Here is a 9,312-nt window from a genome sequence, read left to right on the forward strand (position 1 = left end):
AATCCTCAGGTCAATATTCTTCTCCGGAGTCTATAATTGTTATAAGGAGGTTGGTCCGTAAAGGAGTTGCACTGCCATCCTAGAGGGGGGCACTTCACCATATGTTCTGCAATCTCTTTTATTCCTTGCTCCAGTCGCTTTAGACCAGAGCAGGGGCTTAGAGATCAGGTCACCATTTTTCTTCATGACTCCATATCATGAAGACACATAGTCGAGACAAGTGAAAGGACATACAGGAGACAAACAGAAATTGGAAGATGTGGGGATGTGGTTGAGGGAGAGATCAGAAGTGTCAAAGTTTTCCTAGTCATCACAGAATAGACAGGCAGGGTCTTCAGTGGGTTGTGAATTAATGGACTACATCCAATTTCTTTCTTTCTTTCCTTCTTTTTTTTTTTTAATGAAATTCAATTTTTTATTTTTATTTTTGTTGCTTGTACTTTTGATGTCATATTTAAGAAGGCTTTGCCTAACACACTACTGTGAATATTTTCTCCTATACTTTTTTTTTTTGTCTTTTTGCCGTTTCTTGGGCTACTCCCATGGCATATGGAGGTTCCCAGGCTAGGGGTCTAATCAGAGCTGTAGCTGCCAGCCTATACCACAGCCACAGCAACTCGGGATCTGAGCCGCGTCTGCGACCTACACCACAGCTTACGGCAACGCCGGATCCTTAACGCACTGAGCAAGGGCAGGGATCGAACCCACAACCTCATGGTTCCTAGTCGGATTCATTAACCACTGCGCCATGACGAGAACTCCCAGTTTCTTTCTTACTTATTTACCACGCCTTTATTGAACATCTGCTATGCACCAGGCATTGTGCTTTATGTACATTATCTTTAATCCATATGTCTACAACAACTAAAGTTTTTTTTCAACTCTATCTCCCCATATTAGGGACTGGGTCTCAGGAAGATTAAACCCATTGTGCAATGTCACCTACTTTAGAAGTAGTGGGGGTGAGGGCACAGATCCCTTTCTTTACTGTTGATAAATCCTGTCTCCCCATCACCCTCCCTTCAAGCTTGTGTCCCTGTCTCTCCATATTATTTTGACATGAGCATCATTTTCTTTTGTTGACTTAAAGGACTGTTGATCTGTCCCAAGGGGTTACCATCTATGTACCGTATGTCCAGATCTAACAAATACAATTCTTTCTTTGCATTACAAAAGGAAGGCCAGTGTCCTTTCTCTTTTTATCAAAAAAATGCACTCCAGGTATTTGCTCACAGGGGCTTTCAATAAATGCTTATTGAAATGAATTGAGCCCTTGAGAAAGTGTTTAGGAAGATCAAGTGAGTCATTGAAATGACAGCTCAAAATCATACACAACTTAAGATCTATTAGCGCCTTCCTTGTACCTTAACACATACATTGTAACAACTTGAAACTCATTAGCAGCTTGTTCTCTGTCTTGTGTGATCAATGGTTTGCTTTTCACTTACAAGATTTTTTTTTTCTTGCTCTGCTTCACAAAAGAAGAAATGAGGACTAATGGATAAACATACCAAAATCAGGGAAGTTTTATGAATTCTTAAGAAGTTTCTTAACATTTCTTAACATCTTTCAGAGGTAAGAACATAGAAGTTTATGTCCATGAATTCTTTTCTTTCCCTAACATTATCATTCCGTTTGTCGGTGAACCTGGTTATGTCTGAAAAGGCTAGGGAGTTTTCTTTCTAGGACTCATTCATTGTTCATTTCACAAACATTTTTTCAGCACCTAATATGTGCCAGACACTGTTCTGAGCCCTGGAGCTAAAGCAGTGAAGAAAATAAAGAAGCATCATTGCACCTGTGAGCTTAACTTCTAGTGGGGGAGACAGAGAGGAAACTAATAAATTAATAAGGAACAAAAAACTGACATCAATAGTGATAAGGGCTATGGAGAAAAACAAATCAGAGACAGTGTTGCCAAAATATCGGCTGCCTCTGTGCACCAATGCCAAAGAGAAACACAGACAGAATTGGAGGAAACAGAAAAAGTAGCTTTAATTGCCAGGCAAAGAGGGAACGCAGTGCCCCAAGGACTGTGCCCCCCCCCCCCCCCCCCCCAGTGAGGAGCCTTATAGTGTTCAAGGAGCAGGGGGTGATCAGTTTATGGACACTTTCCTGATTGGTTGGGAGCCAGCATCATCAGCCTTCTGGTTCAGCTGGTCTGGGGTCTGCATGCTTGTGCACAGCCTGCAGTTGACTTCTTCCACCCAGTGGTGGCTTTAGCACCTGCAGAAAAGCTCCAACAACATAGCTCAGAAGATTATCTATGGTCCTTGAGGAAGAACTAGAAGTCCTTGAGTTTGTCAAATGGCTAGACTATTATTATTTTGCCTTGCTCAACTGTTTTCCTTTTTCTATATATTTTCTCACTTCCCTGATGAAACTGATTCTGTGACTAAAGTTTTTCTATAGATAAAATGCAGGCAGAGGACACGGGGTTGGGGGTCCACTCTGGGAAAGCCTCGTAGAGAGGTTACAAAACCTGCTCAGTTACAAAGGAGAGAAACAATGTCGTTTAATTAAGATAGTCAGAGAAGACATCACCTGGTGGATGCTCTTTGAGTCAAGACCTGAAGGAGATGCGGGATCAGGCTCTGGGGTGTCTGAGTAGAAACATCCCAGATGGCATGAGAGTCACAGCTTGTCATCTCTCTTTCATGACCAATGGTCTGAAAGCCCTGAGCAGGGAGGCACTGAGGAGGGAGCTGCCTGGCATGTTCAAGGCCAACAGGTAGACTAGTGGGGCCGGCACATTGTGAGCAGGAGGCTGGGGGACAGGGGAAGGAGTTTGCTGGATAATTCAGAGCCCTTATTTTGGTTAGACACAGGGGTGGAGAGCTGTTGAATAGAGGAGGGAAGTGGTTGGACTTTTTTTTTTTTTTTTTTTCCGCTTTTCAGGGCTGCACCTGCGGCAGGAGTTAGGGGTCAAATGTGGGCTATAGCTGCAGGCCACAGCCACAGCCACAGCAACTCGGGTTCCAAGTCGCATCTGTGACCTACATCATACTCCGTAGCAATGCCAGATCCCCAACCCAGTTAGCGAGGCCAGGGATCAAACCCACATTCTCATAGATACTAGTTGGATTCGTTTCTGCTGAGTCACAACCTTTATTTTAGCAAGGTTTCTCTGGATATAAGAGTCTATAGGAAACCCAGTTCAGAGGGGGAAACAAACAAGCAGTGGAGGTGATTAAAGTTATTCAGAGGCAGGAACCTGCAAAATTGGACCAAGGTAGTGACAGGGGAAGAAGGGAGACATGGTCACACTCTGGATCCCCTTTGAAGGGAGGGCAGAAAGAATTGCTGAGAGAAAAGGAGAAGTCAGAGATGCATCCAAAATTGTGGCCAGAGCATCAGGACCGATGTGATTGTCATTAACTGAGATGGAGGGACCTTGAGACGAGTAGATCATGGAAAAAATAAGAGTATAGATATTACATGTAAAATGTGCAGTGTCCATCAGATACCCAAGTAGTTGATGTTGGACGTAAGAATCCAGAGTTTAGGGGATAGGTTGGGCTAGAGATATAATTGTGAGAGTGTTCAGAACATCAGTGCTGTTTAATATCATGAGGGTGGGTAGGATTGCCATTGATTTCTGGAGTAGTGTAAAATTGAGATCCAGGAGATGAGGAAGGGTAAGAACAACCGTCTGAGAAGGTATGGCCGGTAGGAAGCACACGAGGAGAGGAGAATATCCTGGAACCCAAAGAGAGTATTTCAAGGAAGGGAGAAATCAGTGTATCAGAATGAGGAACAGCAACTTGGAAGTCACTGGAGATCATGATCACGTTAAAACAGTTTAACTGGAGAACACGAGCCAAAAGATTGGTTGCAAAATATTTTAGAGATAATCAGCACAGGGGAACTGCTACTGGTGAGTGCAGAGAATGCTTTCTAGGAATTTTCCTCTGAAAGAAAAAGGGGATACCTGGAGGCAGGGATAGGGACAAGAGGTTTTTTTTGTTTGTTTGTTTGCTTTTTTTTTTAAGAGCCTCACCCATGGCATAAGGAAGTTCCCAGGCTGGGGTTCTAATTGGAGCTGCAGCTGCCACTCTACACTACAGCCACAGCCATGTGGAATCCAGACTACATCTACGACTGATACCACTGCTCAGGGCAACACTAGATCCTTAACCCAGTGAGCAAGGCCAGGGATTGAACCCACATCCTCCTGGATACTAGTCAGATTCTTTTCCGCTGAGCCACAATGGGAACTCTGATTCTTTTTTTTGAATTTAATAAAATAGGAGAAATTACAACATGTTTGTGTGTTCCTGGAAATAATCCAATAAAGAGGGAGAGATGATGCGCAAGGGTATTGGGGAAAGTTGTTGCCAAAGGGAGCGAGAAGGGCTGGAGTCTAGTGCACTAGTTGAGGAAGTGGCCTTGGGTAGGAGGGCTGACAGGTCATCCAGAATAAAGAGGAGAGAAAACTGAGCATCCTGGAAGAGAATCAGGTGCCTGTGGACACTTCCTTCTGATTGCCAAAACATTTAGTTGATAAAAGGAGGATTAAACAATTTAAAACCATGTCGGCACATACCATGAAGGCCTAGTAAATATTATTGATTTTATTGGGAAAAAAATCACAGCCAGGAGTGGTCAGCTTGCCTGGTCTTTCATTTTTCTGGATGAAGAAACCAAGGCCAAGGAGTTAACAGCGAGTTGCCGCTAGAATTGATTCCATCTCATAATCCTGTGTTTCGGTCATGACATTGTGTTCCTTGATTATTTAAAAAGTCACTATCCCCATTAGCCAACATAATTCTTCAAAATGCAATGTCTGTCTGTGAAAAAGAATTTATGTCAATAAACAGTATATGCATCAAGTAAGCATATAGTAGTAGGAAATCATAAATTACAATCTACTCATATAATTTCATCACAACAACGAGTTATGCATTATTGCTACCAATTTTGCAGATAAGAAAATTGGGATCTCAAAGTAGTTAAGTCACTTGTCTAAGGTTATATAGTCATAGCTGGTAGAACCAGATCTGAAATCTGGGGTTTTTGGGGGTTTTGTTTTTGTTTTTGTTTGTGACTCAAATACAGTATATTCTCTACATATTTTGTTATTTCTGATAATGAAACCTCAAATCATGCTCCTGAGTTATCCAGAAATTTAGATTATTTTCAATATGTTATATTAAGGTAGGAAAATGTAAGTCAAATGCAATTAAAATAAATGTTTTCCAAGTCCATGATTTTCTTTTCTGTGGAAAGGTTCATTTGTGCTGTATATTAGATTCCAGATATGTTGCCACGCTGTACAGTATAAAATTAACAGAACACTGTAAAGCAGCTATAATGGAAAAAATAAAAATTGTTATATATAAAAAATAAAAATAAAATATAAATGTTTTAACACTTTAGGGAGTAAGTTTCAGGTGTCTGAGGATATTGCTCATCCAGAACTCCCTTTTCCCCAGTGATAAATGAAACCTTGAAATACAAAAGAGATCTGATGATTAGAAGGCAAACAAAGTAAAACTTTTGTGGGTGAATTCAACTTAAAACACAAACAAGCTAGTTTAAACCTCAGGGACCCTTTGAAGTATGGGAACATTTTTAATACCTTTTAGACCTCGAGGTCATTGGCGGAAAGAAAAGCTGGTATCTGAGAGACATGACTCAAGAGATGATGCTGAGTCTTGTAGCTTGCAACCCAATGAGCTGAAAAAAATCCAAATATTTTAGAATCAAAATTTCTGCATTAGTTTTGTATCTGATACCCATTAACTAACAGATATGAGCAAAAACTGTTCTGAAGCTGGTTTCCTCAGGACTGTGGGAGTAGGAAGTTGATTGGATAACATTGCCCTGCTTCCTCTCAGTTAACCTTGGGACACATGCTATTCTCCTGGGCCATTTTATCTCATTCTGGGTGTGAGACCATTCCTACAGATCCCTTCATAGAATTTTTGTTGTCTTCTGGGTCAGTCATCTCTTGGATTGAAGCTGAGGTTTTGCCATGTCATTGGTGGAAATTCATCTCATCTTCTTTCTCATTGGGCTTCTAGCAGCTTCTCACTGTAGTAAAACGTTTTCTTTCTTTCTTTTTTTTTCTTCAGAAAGTAATAACAATGATGACAATTTATGGAGTATTTGCCAGATGGTAGTTCTTGTGCAAAACACTTTAAAAAAAAATGTACTCATTGATGGCTTCATATTTATAGATCTCAAAACTTGTCAAATTGTCCACCTTAAATGTGTTCAGTTCGTTGAATGTGAGTTTTGCCTCCATCAAGCTGTTGGAAAAGACTTCCTCATGTGCCTGGTGAGACACATACGTCCTATGGGTGTTGAGTGCCATGCTCTCTTGATACCTCTGTCACTCAAATCTTTTTGAGCCCCCCCCTCCCAGGCTGGAACCATTATTTACTGAGGGACATGTATAAAATAATCCCACAGTGATTGTGGGTTTGTGGGAAAAAATGTACTCTTTTTATTCTTTGAGTGACCTTAAATACTATTTTCATCCTATTTATTATACCCATGAGTAATCTGATGTTTAAGGGAAGTTAAGTAACTTTCCCAGGACCCTAACAGCTACTAAACATTTCTTTTGTAACTCTGGGCATTCTTTAATGTTAGGAGGACTTAGAGAAAGACTTGGGGGAGTTCCCACTGTGGCTCAGTGGTAACTAACCCGAGTAGTATGCGTAAGGATGCAGGTTCGATCCCTGGCCTCGCTCAGTGGGTTAAGGATCCAGCATTGCTGTGAGCTGTGGTGTAGGTTGCAAATTCGGCTTGGATCCCGTGTTGCTGTGGCTCTGGCGTAGGCCGGAGGCTACAGCTCCGATTAGACCCCTAGCCTGGGAACCTCATATGCCTCAGGTGTGGCCCTAGAAAAGGCCAAAAAAAAATAAAAATAAAAATAAAAGAAAAGAAAGGCTTAGAACTGTCTTGTTTTTATGAGAGGTCTCAGGGAGAGGGGTAGAAAGTGAGAGGTAACAAGTTGACTGTATAGTTTTTCTAGTAGTTGAAATCTGTATAGTCAGTCCTCAGAAAGAGCATAGTTATGGGGCCACCAGCTGGGAGATGCCCTGAGAAAGCTTTGACTTTTACTGGCATGGCCCCACCTACAAACTGGGAGTCAGGTTTAATTGAGTGAATACTTCAAATTCATGTGTGCATTGCAGCAGTGCTTTAACAGAAGTGAAGACTTAGACGTGAAAAGCCAAGTGATTGGGTTTTATTAACATCTTCCATTGTTTGCTTTCCTATCTCCTGAGAGTATCTAGTTAATTCACAGTGACATGGAGAGTGGTATCCTGTTTTTATCCTTTTTTTCTGCTTCATATGGAAAACATGGGGTTCCTGCTCACTCAGAGTGGGATCCACTGAGCCTGACCCTTGGATCCCACCAGTCAGTCCAATTTCTGGCCTCCTTTGTCCTTTATTATTCCTTAGCACTGCAAACCTGTCTTATATTTGTTTGTCACATCTTGGAGTTTCTTCCAAGGGGTCCTGATCTTACTTGGATTTGTGAGTGGGTTTTCCTACCCTGTACATCTCAATACTTAATCACTTCCCTTTAACCTCCCATCTCTCCAGGGCCACTGTGTGTTGGTCTAATTTTAGCGTCTATCTCTTCTCCCTTTCTTGACTCTCTTGTTTTAAGTACAGAATCATCTTTCATTTATACAGCCTGATCATTCATTCATTCACTCTTCATTTTTTTAAATCAACAATTTTTTTGGAGTGCTTTTGAGGTGCTAGGCCTTTTAATGTGTTTTAGGCATACATTAGTGAATAAAATAGGCAAGATTATTTTCAATGTTGAGGAATTCCTTTATTGGTGTTTACTCCTGAAACTCTCTGATAGAGTATCAGTCAGGTTACATCTAAATAAAATTTCTTGGTACATTTCAGGCATGAATAGAAAATCTTAAGGAATCAAAACATTTTCTAGAAAAAGTTAACAAAATGAAAAAGTGAGCTAGATAGGAATTAAAGGGAAAGATAAGGCTAGTTAAATAAATGTACTTTTAAAGTCTATTTTATTATTTTTCAGTTATTTCCAGGGTCTAAATAGAAGGAAAATGCACATTTTCGTGATTGCTTTGGGCAGTGTGTGAAATCGAAGGGACTGCTTGAATTCAACTTCCATCATCACCGTCCAGTTGTTATCTCATATCACATGACTTAAAGTGTTTTCTTGTTGGAGGGGGAGTTATTTTTAATATGGTTGAAAACATACCTGTGCTCACCTTTTCATTTTCTGGGAAGAGAAATTATGCATATGCTGAGGACAACTTAAAAAATTCACCCTTCCCCTTTCCCTCATTTACTATCATTGTTGGAATCGTTGTAGGTTTGTGACAATGTCTTCGTGGCATAACAATTAGGAGAGAGCATTATTAATGTGTCAGGCACTTTTTGGAAATTAAACATCCTTGGTTCAAACTATGAAGTTAAAGTGGACTGACTACATTGAAATTGATGGCATAGGCATAATATTTTGTAAAATGTGGGATGTTTAGGGTATAATATGAGTAATATTTTGTAAAATGTGGGATTTTAGGATTCAGAGAAGATAAGCGAAAGCCCTGTAGTTGTGCTTCTGAAGAGTGAGAAAAAGGAAATAGGAGAGAGTTTAGGGACAGAACACAGAAACCTGCCACTAAAACAAAGCAGCCGTGCCACGTATTTTTTCAAGAACAGATTAATGAAGGAAAAAAGTCTTAAATATTGTGTTGTTAAAACATGCATACACACACACACTAAAAACTCAGAGTCACTTGGGTAAATAACAATTTGATTTTTAAAAGACCCCCAGTCATGTCATTGTGCAATTACAATTTTAATAAGTAATCACAAACTTTAATTAACAAGCTGCGAAATACAAACTGTCCTCAGCTACATAAGCATTCTGTGTCAAACACAACTTCGGAATGAAACTAGCCACCTCAATTCTAGTAATCAGGTCAATACATAATAGATTCATTGAGCATTGTCTTTTCCCATGTTGTATCAATGGTTTGTGTAAAACTCAGCCACATAAAGTGTAGAATTGCCTCCAAATTACAGGTTAAACTCCTAATTGAATCCAGAGAAAATAAACATCCATGAAAAGCAAACTCTGGGAAACAATATACACCATTCAAATGTAGATGGTTGGAGGGTATTTTGGTCATGCGCTTTCTTCTTCACGTTCACTTTGATTTCTATGTTTATTTTGGAAATCCACAATTTATACTTTGGGGATAGGAAACATACAATAGTGAATCTGAATTTGATGACATCATACTTCAGAAAATCTTTTTTCTTTAGAATGTAATCTATGCATTAATATATTGGCAT

The sequence above is a fragment of the Phacochoerus africanus genome, chromosome 6, assembly GCF_016906955.1.
Source record: "Phacochoerus africanus isolate WHEZ1 chromosome 6, ROS_Pafr_v1, whole genome shotgun sequence".
Classification (NCBI taxonomy): domain Eukaryota; kingdom Metazoa; phylum Chordata; class Mammalia; order Artiodactyla; family Suidae; genus Phacochoerus; species Phacochoerus africanus.